This window comes from Leucoraja erinacea, chromosome 6, assembly GCF_028641065.1.
Source record: "Leucoraja erinacea ecotype New England chromosome 6, Leri_hhj_1, whole genome shotgun sequence".
In the NCBI taxonomy this organism is placed as follows: domain Eukaryota; kingdom Metazoa; phylum Chordata; class Chondrichthyes; order Rajiformes; family Rajidae; genus Leucoraja; species Leucoraja erinaceus.
The window spans coordinates 75,829,150-75,844,931 of NC_073382.1; positions in this window are offsets into that span (position 1 = coordinate 75,829,150).

The window sequence follows — 15,782 nt, forward strand, 5'->3', positions numbered from 1 at the left end:
TCAAAAAAACAACAGAAAATACCTAAAAAGGCAATACGGGGAGAAAAGATTTCATATATAAATTAAGCAAGCCAATAATATAAACCAGGATAACAAAAGTTTCTTCAGATATATAAAGAGAAAGAAAGAGGCAAGAGTGGACATTGGACCACTGGAAAATGATGCTGGAGAAGTGATAATGGGGCATAAAGAAATGGCAGAGGAGTTGAATTACTTTTTTGCATCTGTTTTCACAGTGAAAGACACCAGCAACGTGCCAGAAATTCAATAGAGTCAGGGGGTGGAAGTTAATGGAGTGGCTATTACCAGGGAGAAGGTGGTTGGAAAGCTGAAAGATCTGAAGGTGGATAAGTCACCTGAACCAGATGGACTGCACCCCAGAGTTCTGAAAGAGGTGGACTTAGTGATCGTGGGGGCATTACTTGTGATGTTTCAAGAATCACGAGAGTCAGGGGTGGTTCCAAGTGAGGCAGAAGAATGGAAACTCTAGGCTGGTTAGCCTGACATCTGTGGTTGGTAAGATTATAGAATCCATTATAAAAGACGAGGTTCCTGAGCACTTAGAAGCACAAGAGGCTGTTAAATGGGGAGAGAATGGGGAGAGTATTCAGAAATTTGAGATGCAAAGGTGACTTGGTGCAGGATTCCCAAAAAGTTAATTTGCAAGTCGAATCGGTAGTAAGGAAGGCAAATACAATGCTAGAATTTATTTTAAGAGGGTTAGTATACAAAAAAAAGAGATGTAATGCTGGTCAGATTGCATTTGTAGTATTGTGAGGAGTTTTGGACCCCATATCTGAGGAAGGATGTGTTGGCTCTGGAGAGGGTCCAGAGGAGGTTTATGTGGATGATTCCAAGAATGATTGTGTTAACATATGATGAGCGTTTGACGACACTGGGCCTGTATTCACCGGAGTTTAGAAGGATGAGTGGGGGACCTCATTACTGAATAGTTAAAGACCTGGGTAGAATGAATGTGGAAAGGATGTTTCCACTAGTATGAGAGTCTTGGACCAAAGGCCACAGAATACAATGATGTACCTTTAGAAAGGAGATAATAAGGAATTTATTTCGACAGAGGCTGGTGAATCTGCGGAATTCAGTTGCCACAGAATGCTGTGGAGGCCATGTCAATGGATATTTTTAAGGCAGAGATTGACAGATTCGTGATTGGTAAGGGTGTCAGGGGTTATGGGGTGAAGGCAGGAGAATGGGGTTGAGAAGGAAAGATAGATAAGCCATTAATTGAATGGCAGAGTAGACTTGATGGGCCGAATGGCCTAATTCTGCTCCTAGAACGTGAATAGATAGCCAGGCTCTCAGTACCTCATCAGCTAAGCATCTGTACATCTGTACCCCTCAATCTGCTAACAGGCTGCTAATGGAATGAGTAAAATTCAAGTGGCGAATAGTAGCAGCAAACATAGATATTGAATTCTCACATCGCCTTTTAAATAAATTGGTACTATCCTCACATGCTTATCTTATCCCTTCCAACACACAATTAACTTAAACAATGCGAGACTGGGTGGTACTATTCTTGTGGTACAAAACCATTCACATTCAAGGCACAGTATTGCAGTGTAAAAGACTGCCATCCATAATTTCCTCAGAAGACCAATAGAAGAACATTTACCTATTATGCATATTAAACCATCTCCCGGAAACACTGCACATATTAGACAAAATAATACTAGCTGATTTGAAAGCTCAAGGCTGTTCACTTGCAAGAATTGTTAGCTTCTTGTAATGCGTTCTAGCTTGAAGCAAGGAAATATGAGCCACAGCTCAATCAGATATTCACAAACCATTTTAGATTTGCTTCTGCAGCTTTCAATCCCATCTGAATCCCCTTGAATGTATTACAACCTTGTAAAATGTTCCAGTCTAATTGATATTCTATAGGGTTGAGAATGTGTTCCTGGCTCAGAGGTGCCAGGTCTGCTGCATATGCCTGCTACGCAGTAAAATGAGATCACACAGTAACACCAGGCCAACTCACCAGGACAAATTGATGCCACTCCCGCAACACAGCACAAAAATAACACTGGGATCAATGGTAATCAAATACTACATTTCCTGGTTCCAGCCCTTAAAATTCCCGGCTCTGCAAAGCAGAAGAAATGGCCACAGAAAGTGCAGGGGCTTGCTTTGCTCTTTTTATTCATTTGTAGGATTTAATGCAGGATGTGCAGAGATAAATGCAGCTGGCTGATATTCTCACACAGAATTTGCCGCCCGACCTCTAAGTGTCTGCCAAGGTAGTGTGGATAGACACCTCACGCTGTGAAAGGCAATATTTCAATAAATGTATTTCTTTCTCCTTGCTGAATTCTCACTGATTGGATCCTATTCATCCAGACCTGGAGAATCAAGGTGTAGGTAAACTTTCAAGAGAGATGAAATTGCTATGGAATCAACTAATCTACAATACCACATGTTTGTGGCAAACTTTAAAATTATCTTGTAGGCACAAAATGCTGGAGTAACTCAGTGGGACAGGCAGCATCTCTGTAGAGAAAGAATGGGTGACGTTTTAGGTCAAGACCAAACCAGCATCTGCAGTTCCTTCCTACACAAGGTGGTGTGGAACTGCATTCTTCAACACACTTCTTGGCATCTGCATACAATGGTGTCTGTCTTGTTGTTTCTTATGCTTCTTGTGCATGGTGGTGGAAAGATTGGTGGAAACAGGGCTGCGACATGAACGTTCTTTCTTGACCCCTCTGGTGAAGCTACAGCAGTGCTATTGTCCAGACAAGTCCAGAATTTAAGAGATGATGAAAGATTACAGACATATTTGCAAGTACTAGTTGGAGATGGGTTTGGTAGGAGACAGATTCGGCAGAGGAGCGGCAGGTGAAGGAGCGAGTGCAGGGATTGGCTGCAGAATATAAAGCCTTGGTGAGTTTTCAAGAACGGGTCATTTAAAAACCAGTAACTAAATTTGTAAATGTGTTAACTGAAAAGCAAATAAAAGTAGGGCTTGCTCTAGGAGGAGTGGCCTGGTTGAGGTGAAGTGCCTTGGTGAGTAAAGTGTGAGTCTTCGGCCAGGAGGCTACACTTAATTCGAAATTTATGATATTTTTTGTCCACTGAAAAAATGGCAGGGAAGTTGGTGCATTGTGTTTCCTGCAGGATGTGGGAAGTCAGGGACACTGCTGCAACTACACCTGCAGAAATTGTGTCCAGGTGCAGCTCCTGAATGAACGTGTTGGGGAACTGGAGCAGTCTGTATGACCTCAGGGCCATCCGGGAAAACGAGAGTGAGGTTGTCACACTGACGATACTGGAAGACCGAAGGTGGGTGACTATGAGAAAGAGGAGTAAGCGTGGAGTGCAGGGTACCCTGGTGGCTGTACCTAATGCAAACAGGTACACCCTCTTGGGAGATGTTGTGGCAGACGACGCTTCCTGTCCGAGCAGTGGACAGGTCAGTGGCTCCAATCCTAGCGATGAGACTCAACCGGCGAGTCCAACGTTGGGCAGAGCCATAGTGGAGGATGACTCCATTGTCCAAGGTGCGGACAGGACATTCTGTGGCGGCAGGTCGGACTCGAGGATATTCTGTTGCCTCCCGTGCCAGGGTTCAAGATGTCTTGGGCTGACTTCAGAACATCCTCAAGATGGAGGGTGAGCAACCAGAAGTGGTTGTGCACTAACAACGTTGAGAAGAAGAGTAAGGAGGTTCTGCAACGTGAGTTTAGAGAGTTAGGAAGAAGGCTGAAAAGTAGAGCTTCTGGGGTGTTATCTCTGGATTGCTTCCAGTACCTTGTGCTGGTGAGGACAGGAACAGGGAGATAGGGGATCTGAATGTGTGGCTGAGGGGCTGGTGCAGGGAGCAGGGATCTAGATTTATAGACCACTGGGATCTCTTCTGAGGTAGGGGTGAACTGTACAAAAGGGATGGGTATACAAAAGCGGGGGGGAGGTGTTGACAAATTGGAGTATAAAGATGGAGTTAAAGGGGAAGAGAGTACTGGAAAAGTAACGAAAGACACCCGAATTATTGGGACGGAAAGTTCAAGAAGGTGTAAGAGAGTAAGGTCAGGTGAAAGAGGAACCGTGAATTCAAATTAATACATATGAATGTGCAAAGTATAAGAAATAAAGTGGATGAGTTTGAGGCTCTGTTTGAAATTGGTAAGTATGATGTTGTGGGAATTAAAGAGACATGGCTACAAGAGGATCAGAGCTGGGAACTGAATATTCAGGGATGTACAACCTATTGAAAAGACAGACAGGTGGGCAGAGGGGGTGGGGTGGCTCTGTTGGTAAGGAATGAAAGACAGTCCTTTGTGAGGGATGACATAGAATCAGAAGTTGTGGAGTCATTGTGGAAAGAATTGAGAAATTGTAAGGGTAAAAAGACCCTAATGGGAGTTATCTACAGGCCCCCAAACAGTAGCCTGGAGATATGGTGCAAGTTACATCAGTTAAAAATGGCATGTCGCAATGGTAATGCTACGGTGGTTATGGGAGATTTAAACATGCAGATATACTGGGAAAATCAGGTTGGTACTGGACGCCAAGAAAGAGAGTTTGTAGAGTTGACGAGCGGGAAGCCAGAGGATTGGGAAACTTTTAAAGATCAACAGAAGATAACTAAAAAGGCAATGCGGGGAGAAAAGATGAAGTATGAAGGTCAGCTAGCCAAGAATATAAAGGAGGATAGTAAAAGCTTCTTTACATATGTGAAGAAAAAAAAAAATAATTAAGACAAATGTGGGTCCTTTGAAGACAGAAACAGGTCAATTTATTATGGTGAACAAGGAAATGGCAGATGGGTTGAACAGGTATTTTGGCTCTGTCTTCACTAAGGAAGACACAAACAATCTCCCAGATGTAATTGGGGACAGAGGCCCTAGGGTGATGGAGGAACTCAAGGAAATTCACATTAGTCAGAAAATGGCATTGGGTACTGATGGGACTGAAGGCTGATAAATCCCCAGGGCCTGATGGTCTGCATCCCAGGGTACTCAAGGAGGTAGCTCTAGAAATTGTGGACGCATTGGTGATCATTTTCTAATGTTCTATAGATTCTGGATCAGTTCCTGTGGATTAGAGGTTAGCTAATGTTATCCCACTTTTCAAGAAATGAGGGAGAGATAAAACAGGGAATTATAGACCAGTTAGCCTGACATCGGAGGTGGGGAAGATGCTGGAGTTGATTATCAAAGATGCAATAGCAGCGCATTTGGAAAGCAGTAACAGGGTCGGTCTGAGTTAGCATGGATTTACAAAGGGGAAATCATGCTTGACAAATCTTCTGGAATTTTATGAGGATGTGACTAGAAAAATGGATAAGGGAGAGCCAGTGGATGAATAGTATCTGGACTTTCAGAAAGCCTTTGATAAGGTCCCACACAGGAGATTAGTGGGCAAAATTAGAGCACATGGTATTGGGGTTAATGTATTGACATGGATAGAAAATTGGCTGGCAGACAGGAAACAAAGAGTAGAGATTAATGGGTCCCTTTCAGAATGGCAGGCAGTGACTATTGGGGTGCCGCAAGGCTCGGTGCTGGGATCGCAGCTCTTTACAATATACATTAATGATTTAGATGAAGGTATTAAAAGTAACATTAGCAAATTTGAAGAAGATACAAAGCTGGGTGGCAGTGTGAACTGTGAAGACGATGCTATGAGGATGCAGAGTGACTTGGACTGGTTGGATGAGTGGACAGATGCATGGCAGATGCAGTATAATGTGAATAAATGTGAGGTTATCCACATTGGAGGGAAGATCAGGAAGGCAGATTATTATCTGAATGGTGTCAGGTCAGGAAATGGGCAAGTACAAAGAGATCTGTGTGTCGTTGTTCATCAGTCACTGAAAGTAAGCATGCAGCTACAGCAGGCAGTGAAGAAAGCTAATGGCATGTTGGCTTTCATAAAGAGAGGAGTTGAATATAGGAGCAAAAAGGTCCTTCTGCAGTTATACATAGCCTTGGTGAGCAGTTTTGGTCTCCTAATTTGAGAAAGGACATTATTGCTATTGAGGGAGTGCAGCGTAGGTTCACACGCTTAATTCCTGGGATGGCGGGACTGTCATATGATGAAAGAAAGGAGTGACTAGGCTTCTATTCACTGGAATTTATAAGGATGAGAGAGGATCTTATAGAACCATACAATATTATTAAGAGATTGGACACGCTGGATGCAGGAAACATGTTCCCGATGTTGGGGGAGCCCAGAACCAGGGGCCACAATTTAAGAATAAGGGGTAGGCTATCTAGAACTGTGAGGAAAAACCTTTTCACACAGAGAGTGTGAATTTGTGGAATTCTCTGCCTCAGAAGGCAGCGGGGGGGGGTCGATTCACTGGATGCATTCAAAAGATAGGTAGATTCAGCTCTTAGGATTAGCGGAATCATGGGGTATGGGAGAAGGCAGAAACGGGGTACTGATTGTGGATGATCAGCCATGATCACATTGAATGGCTGTGCTGGCTCGAAGGGCCGAATGGCCTACTCCTGCACCTATTGTCTGTGTATCAATGTATGCTTGCAGTAGCAATCGTATGCTTTCAGCCATCAGGCTAGTAAATACTACAACCTTAAACAAGCTTTGAACTACAATAGACATTATTATAATAATAATTATTATTATTATTACACTATTATTGTTTGTTTTTTGAGTATATGTATGTATGTATGTATGTATATGTATGTATATACTATCATGGCTGATCTATCTCTCCCACCTAACCCCATTCTCTTGACTTCTTCCCATAGCCCCTGACACACATACTAATCAAGAATCTATCTATCTCTGCCTTAAAAATATCCATTGACTTGGCCTCCACATCCATCTGTGGCAATGAATTCCACAGATTCACCATCATCTGACTAAATACATTTCTCCTCATCTCCTTCCTAAAGGAATGTCCTTTAATTCTGAGGCCATGGCCTCTGGTCCTAGACTTTCCCACTGATGGAAACACGTTCTCCACATCCACTCTATCCAGGCCTTTCACTATTCGGTAAGTTTCAATGAGGTTCAAACCCCCTCCCCCTCATCCTTCTAAACCCCAGCACATAGAGGCCCAATAAAGGCAAAATGCTCATGTGGATCTGACTGATCCTGGAAGTTCCAGATGGGGCTTCAAAGCATCATCTCATCTTAAAGAATGGGGTGTTCCTTTAGTGGAGCATCTTGGACAATACAGCTCACCCCCTCCATGACACACTGGTCAACCTGAGGAGTACCAAAAGTAACAGGCTGGTTCCACCAAGATGCAGGACAGAACGCTACAGGAGATATTTCTTCGCTGTAGCTATCAAACTGTACAACTCCTCCCCCTTCTGTCATGGGGTAGACTGACTCCCCTCTCCCCACCCCAATCTTTTCACATCCCCAATTCTTTCCACTCACACTTTAATTTCATGTTTCATGAATCTTGTGTTTTATGACTGTTGGCCGATCAATTTCCCTCCTGGGATAAATAAAGTTCTATCATATCATATCTTATCCCTAACATGCAAGCCGGGTTGTGTATTCTAACGCAAAACATGAAGCCGCGTCTCTCAGGGGGTGATGGATAATGATTAATTTACGTAAGATTTAAACCAACCTGGAACTGAGGGGTGCAGCTTTAGGATCAGAGGTTAGAACTGAGATAAAGAGACATTGGTGTTTGTGAAATAAGTTTCTATCCCAGAGCTCTGGGTAGTCATTCATTTCAATGCTGAGAATTGACCGCAAAAAGAACAAAGGCAAATATAAAATAGGTATGAATGTGGAAAGAGGAAGCTCAGCCGTCATTTTATTGATGACTGTATGAGGGACTGAAATAGAGGGGCTGTATGGCCAAATCCTACTGTTATTATTTAAGTTGCTATTGAGGCAGTGCAGCGTAGGTTCACCAAGTTCATTCCCGGGATGGCGGGACTGACATATGTTGAAAGAATGGATCGACTGGGCTTTTATTCACTGGAATTTAGAAGGATGAGAGGGTATCTTATGGAAACATACAAAATTCTTATGGGATAGGACAGGCGAGATGCAGGAAAATTGTTCCCGATGTTGGGGGAGTCCAGAACCAGGGCAGTTTAAGAATAAGGGATAGGCCATTTAGGATTGAGGCAAAGAAAAACCTTTTCACCCTGAGAGTTGTGAATCTGTGGAATTCTCTGCCACAGAGGTTGTGGACTCCAATTCACTGGATGTTTTCAAGAGTTAGTTAGATATGGCTCTTAGGGCTAACGGAATCAAGGGATATGGGGAGGAAGCAGGAAGGGGGTACTGATTTTGGATGATCAGCCATGATCATATTGAATGGCGGTGCTAGCTCGAAGGGCTGAATTGCCGACTCCTGTGCCTGTTTTCTATGTTTCTAACTTCTTACGTTCTTATTTCTATTGGAATGAGCATGCATAAGAGCAGAACCAGAAGGTTTCTGGGTAAATTCCTCTCCAAACCACAGCCAGAACAAATACATTTTCATGACATTAACAGCAAATGACTGCAAGGAGGTCCAGGGCCTAAAATTCCCATGCTGTAAATTAAAGACATGAAAGAAAAACAATTTCCCAGTGGGGATTGATAACTCGCATTTAACTACTGTATATTATTTATTCTTAGCAAGAGGACACTGAAAATGACTTTGTTAGTTCCTATATATATTGATGTACCCCCACAAAACGAGACAATAAAGGCTAAAATTAATCTCAAACTGTGCTCCAAGGTGCAAAATCCTACTATTAAACCCACATTAGCATGGATGCCTCCAGCAAATAGAAAACGGAGTCCACCGTAGTGTGGCATGGAAGACAAATTAAACACACATTTATTCTTCACTTTCATACCCACACAGGCAGTCATGAGAGAATGTTACAATACACATCAGACATTAAAGGAACGCTGACTAGCTACCCATTAAACTGAGTGGACAGGAGGCATAATGTTTTCTAGTCCCTGTTTTATTTCCTTTGAATAACCAGTGACTCAGGGGCCCAGACCTGCATTCATTTTTAATTAATGTGCCAGCTTTCCCCTTTCAAAAACTATTGATCTGACAGTATTGTATAAGAAAATCCCAGCAGTATTTTCTCTCCGCATTTTTCTAACGGTTGCTCCATTTTCTGTGTAGTTTTAACTGAAGTATTTTCTTTTAGTGAATAACCACAAAAGACCTGTGCCTCCAGAAGCTGTATGAATGGCATTTAGTGCTGTCCTGAAAAGTCATTTGAATGGATGTCCCTTCTTGATTGTCCACATGTTGTGTATCATTGAACGGAGGCAAATGTTTTGATCACTGTTATGCTGAGAGTTGATGCTTGGGGGAATTCGAGGGGTATAACTTCTAGAGCATAGAAACATAGAAAATAGGTGCAGCAGTAGGCCATTCAGCCCTTCGAGCCACCACCGCCATTCAATATGATCATGGCTGATCATCCAAAATTAGTACCCCGTTCCTGCTTTCTCCCCATATCCCTTGATTCCATTAGACATCTTTCACAGTTATTTTCTGGCAATGGACAAAAGGCCTACTTTCCCTACAGGTAAGGCATAGTGTCTTGACACCAGATAACATGGAAGAAGAAGCTCAGCTCTATCTTCACACATATTAGATGGAAATAACACTATACATGTATGTATCATTCCACTTTTTATTTTCTTGGTTACCTAAAATGAAAGACTCAAATATACTTTGTAGGAAGGAACTGCCGATGCTAGTTTAAACCAAAGATCGACACAAAATGCTGCAGTGACTCAGCGGGAAAGGCAGCATCTCTGTAGAGAAGGAATGGGTGATGTTCCGGGTCTGAAGAAAGGTCTGAAGAAAGGCATTTTGTGTCTATCTTCGACTTAAATATACTGTTGTTCACAATGTTAAGATATCTGAGGTTTAACTCTGCTTTAATGCAGGAGATTTTGTAGTCCACTTCTGCATGACAAGATTCCACCAACAGCAACTAAACAAATGACCAGTTTAGGTATTGTTTATGTATTGGCCAGGATAACACCCCTTGCTCTTCTTGCAATAGTAGCAGTGGGAGATTGCAACCTTCACATGGTACGCCTTATTTCAACGAATGCAATCAACCTGGCGTGCACAATCAAATAAGATCAAATAGAATATGTTGTCCTACAACTTTAGGCTGTGCACGCCATACGCAAGAAGAAGTTGCAATAGTATAGTGGGGTCTTTGCAATCAGTTAACGGGCAGCTGATGTCTCAACTTAACATTTCAGCCACAAAACAACATCCTGCACCGCAGCATTAGAATGTTGACCTGCATTGCGCAGAATGACACACCAATACAATACAATACAATACGATACGATACGATATAACTTTACTTATCCCAGGAGGGAAATTGATCTTCGGACAGCCATAAAAACACAAAAACATTAAATTAAAGTGACGAGTAGAAAGGATTGGGAATGTGCAAAGATTGAGGAGGGTGGAGAGGGTGGGGGGGGGGGGGGGGGGGGGGAGAAGGGGAGGAGGGGAGGAGGGAGGGGGAGGGGAAGGAGGCAAGGAGGGAGGAGGCGAGGAGGGGAGGAGAGGAGGGGAGGAGGGGAGGAGTCTAGGAGGGTCTCAGTCCCCAAATCTCAATCCTCTGACTCAAAGTGGTGCATGGAAAGACTGGCCCGTGACTAGTACCCACAAATTAAGCAGAATAACTTGCTTACAGGTTCTAGTACTAGTACATGTGTCAGGGGTTATGGGGAGAAGGCAGGAGAATGAGGTTAAGAGCGAATGATAGATCAGCCATGATTGAATGGCTTAGACTTAATGGACCGAATGGCCTAATTCTGCTCCTATCACTTATGACTTATCACTTATGATCCTATCACTCACCTTGACTTTGACTTTGTCCTTTACCATCTGGACGCCCGCAACAACGGCTGTGGAGGGTGGAGGTCCCGACCACGGGGGAAAATGGAGGAGGACTGGCCAAGTTCTGTGCCTTCCACCACAGTGATGAATGCTGTGGTGGATGTTTGTGTAAAATTTGTATTGTGGTTGTGTGTTCTTTATTACTGTACCGCTGCTGGCAACCCAAATTCCACCGACCTTGGTTGTGTGGCAATTAAATTATATCAAAATATATGACCCTGGAAATGGCCTGCTGTGCACATGAACTGTCACTGGCCTAACTTTGGAGCCATTTTGTGAACACAGGGGATGACAGAGAGTTTTGCTTTAACTGTATGTGGGAATATTGGCTTCTGTATCATGTTAAATGAATTGATGCCTCAAGATGTCAGGTAAACAAATTTAAATTCATGAGGTATCTTTGCAAGATCACATACCTTGCACAGGACCTAGGCTTCAGTAGGAGCTCGTAGGAATTTCCTATCCTTGAAAATAAATCACCAGGAAATATGAATTCACAAACAGGCAGCAGTCTTCAGTCTAATTCTCCACCCCACATATCTACTGATTTATTCAACGGCTGAGAATGCTGGTGACGCTCAGCGGGTCAGGCAGTATCTGCAAAAGGACAAACAAAATTGATGTTTAACGTTGACCATGCTTTGTCAGAACTATTGAGTTAGACTCAGCATTGGAAGCCCAGCAAAATGTACCATTGGGGTTACCTCTAGAAAGTCAACATATGAGAAAACTGAATGGGTGATCAGCAAGGTAGCTGCTGAAGCAGCTGAATAAAACATCCACATGCAAATAGCTCTCTGTTGCCCAGTACGGCAGTGGATTGAAGAACCTGACTGAAAGATCAAATGAAATGTAACTGTAAGTTAAGTATATCAAAGTCAAGGTTGAGATGCTCTTTATGGTCCTTTTCTTGTACATTTTAATGCTGGGTGACAACTTAACCACATGATATCAAGCCCATTGCTGTTAGATGCCAAACAAAATCTACCTTTATAATTACAGATTGGCAAATTAACAACAAAGTTGCCTCTCTTTAATTAAAGAAAGCATTTAAATCCCTAAGAAGGCTAATTCTGCCCATAATACAACTTTTTTACTCTGACAATAACTTGTCATTAGATTGAGTTTCCACCACTATCAGGCTCGAGATGCTGGACAGGAGAAACGGAACAAAAGGCCTGGTGTGTTGAAACTAAAGATCAAGTTTTCCAGATGTAGGCTCGGTGACAAACAACAGAGGGAAAAAGAGGGTTTCCAGAAACCATTGAACATGGGAAAAGGCAATCATGATGAAGAATGAGCATGAGATTGCAGTGGGGATGAGCTTGGAATACCAATTACCAATTGCAGAACAGAATGAGCAGCATCTACACTGAGTAATTTATCTGTGCAGTGTACCTCACAGTGGGGAATACAGGACACTCCATCTATGGGAAGTTTGCAGTCATGGCTGAACAATGGCACAAGAAAGTACAGAGGCTAGAAACCTCAGCAAAAACTAAGTGCTGGTGCAACTCCATGGACCTGCCAGCATCCAGAATGGACATAGGACATTTTGCATTGAGACACTTGTTTAGCCTGATGGAGTATGGGGGGAGCAAGATAGAAAATAGAGGTGGAGGTGGGGCAAAGCCTGGCAAGTAATGGGTGTCATTAGCAGAGGTGCAAGGACATGCGTCTCATCTCCTGCAGTTGCAGAGGAAAGTGACTGGGGAGAAGACGAGAAAGGTTAAGTGGACTGTGGAGCTCTGTAGAGAGTGGTCTTTAGACTTTAGACTTGAGATTATTTCAAGAGGGCTAGCATTTATTTCAAGAGGGCTGGCATTTATTTCAAGAGCTGGAATACAAAACCAGGGAGGTAATGCTGAGGCTCTATAAGGCCCCTGTCAGGCCGCATTTGGAATCTTGTGAGTAATTTGGGGCACCATATCTGAGGAAGGATATGTTGGCGCTGGAGAGGGTCCAGAGGAGGTTTATAAGAATGATTCCAGGTATGAGTGAGTTTTTTTTTTTTTGTTGTTTTGTTTTTTTTTAATTTATTAGAAGTACGATACAGTGGTACCTTTTTTCAGGTGCCAAATATATGTTGACATGTTACATTCTATGTACAACTTTTTTTTTTTTTTTTTAAAGAAATGAGAGAGAGAAAAAGAGACTAGATAATAGAGAGTAGAAAAACGTGTAGTGTGTATAAGGAAAGACAAAGAAAACGAAGAGAAAGAGAGAGTGAGGGAGAAAAGTAAAAAAGAGGAATGGGAGAGAGAAAGTGTAGAGAATAAGAGATAGGAGATGAGTATTTGTATTCTTGACCATCTTTCACCCAGACCTGAAACAGTTGATTTTTACGATTCTGTTCCACCACGTGCATCCAATAAGTCAATAAATGGAGACCAACTCGTTAAGAATTGGTCTGGTTTATCTATTAGGAGCGAGTTAACATATGATGAGCATTGCGGTCATAGCCACATTGTGGCTATAGAATTAAAGGACGTTCTTTTAGGAAGGAGATGAGGTGGTATTTCTTTACTTAGAGGGTGGTGAATCTGTGGAATTATTTGCCACAGAAGGCTGTGGAGGCCAAGTCAATGGATATTTTTAAGGCAGCGATAAATAGATTCTTGATTAGTACAGGTGTCAGGGGTCATGGGGAGAAGGCTGGAGAATGGGGTCAGGAGGGAGAGATAGATCAGCCATGATTGGATGGTGGAGTGATGGGCCGAATGGCCTAATTCTGTTCCTATCACTTATGACCTTATAAGGTCAAAGCGTAGAAACAGGCTCTTCAGCCCAAGTAGTCCATTCAGATCAGCGATCACCCTGTACGCTAGCACTATCCTACATAATATGAACAATTTACAATTTTACCAAACTCAATTAACCAACAAACTTGTACATCTTTGGAGTGTGAAAGAAAACTAGAGCACACAAACATACCCATGCAGTCACAGGGAGAACATACAAACTCTGTACAGACAGCACCCTTGGTTAGGATCACACCTGGGTCTCTGACACTGTTAGGCAGCAACTCCACCACTGCACTACTGTGCCGCCCCTAATCTCTTATGGAAAGTGAAAAAAATGTGGGGGCAGTAAGATGTGACTGATGGTAGGAACACATTGAAGTTGGTAGAAATATCAGAGAATTATGTATTGAATGTAATGGCTGGTGGGTGAAACTCTATCCAGAGGGACTCTATCCTTGTTTCATCTAGGGGAAGGGGGAGCAAGACCATAAATGCAAGACACAGAAGAGGCATGGGTGAGGGCCTCAATGTCTATCTAAGCTAATCCACTTTGCCCACATTAGCCTCATATCCCACTGCATCCTTCCTATCTAAATAACTGTTCAAATATCTTCAAATGTTGTGATTGTATCTGTCTCTGCCTATTTACCACCTCCCATTTGAAAACATAACCCTTGGATTACCTTTAAATTTCTCCCATTCACGTTCAACTTGTGCTTCTAGTTCTAGACTCTCCTGATCTTGGGAATGAAAGATATTAACTACCCTTATCTATGTCCTCCATAATTGTATAAACCTCTATAAGGCCTCCCTATAGTCTTCTACATTCCAGTGATAATAAACCCAGCTAATCCAATATCTCCTTATAACATTAGCCCTTCATTCCACCCACATCCTGGTGATTCTCTTCTGCAGTCTCTCTGTTGCAACCACAGCCTCCCTGTAGTGTGGCGACTGGAACTGTGTACAAGTATCACTTCAGAACAAGTTTCAGAATACATTGAGAAATTTGAACCAAAGAAGTTGGTGGGCGGCATGGTGGCGCAGCGGTAGAGCTGCTTCCTTACTGCAGTTACAGCGCTGGAGACCCGGGTTCGATCCTGACTACGGCTGCTGTCTGTATGGAGTTTGGACGTTCTCCCCGTGAGCTGCGTGGGTTTTCTCCAAGATCTTTAGTTTCCTCCCACTCTCCAAAGACGTACAGGTTTGTAGATAATTGACTTGCTATAAATGTCAATTGTCCCTGGTGTGTGTAGGATAGTGTTAGTGTGCGGGCATCGTTGGTCGGTGTGGACTCGATGGGCCGAAGGGCCTGTTTCCATGCTGTATCTCGAAACTAATTTAAACTAAATCGAACTATTCAAGAATTAACTTTAATGATGGTGCTTTAACATGTTTTTAGCACATACTTAGGCAATTTACCAATGGAGGTAGGTATTACTTTTTACAGCTCATAAATCCCACATAGATGATGTAGTCTTGTCAGTTTCAAGAACTGATACAAGTGGATCCTATCAGAGCAATAACTGCTGATGCTAACGATCAGAAACAAAAGCATAAAATGCTGGAAGCACTCAGCAGGTCAGGCATTATCGTTGGGGAGAGAAAACAGAGTCAGTTTCAGTTCAAATATTCACCAGTGAGAACAAAATGACAAAACAAGTAGGTTGTAAGTTGCACGGATAGTAAGAGATGGAGAAAACCGAGGGACTGGCTATGATGTGGCACAGACCAGTTATCTAGCAAGCAATTACTATAAAAAACAGAAAAAGACAGAAGAGAAATTAAGAAAATGAAACAGTAAATTACATCCACGTCAATGAAACATCGGGTTATTCAGATTCAGATTCAGATTCAATTTTAATTGTCATTGTCAGTGTACAGTACAGAGACAACGAAATGCATTTAGCATCTCCATTGAAGAGCGACATAGCAAACGATTTGAATAAATAATAATAAGTGTCCGGGGGGGTGGTGATTGGCAGTCACCGAGGCACCGAGGTTATCTGAAATTGTTCAATTCAAATATTAAATCTAAAGGTCTGCAAAGTGGGCTGAAGGGCCTGTTTCCGCACTGTATCTCTAAACTAAACTAAACATATACAGCATGGAAACAGACCCTTTGGACCAATTTGGCCAAGCTATCTAAGTTGTCCACTTGAGTTGTTCCCATTATGGGCATTTGG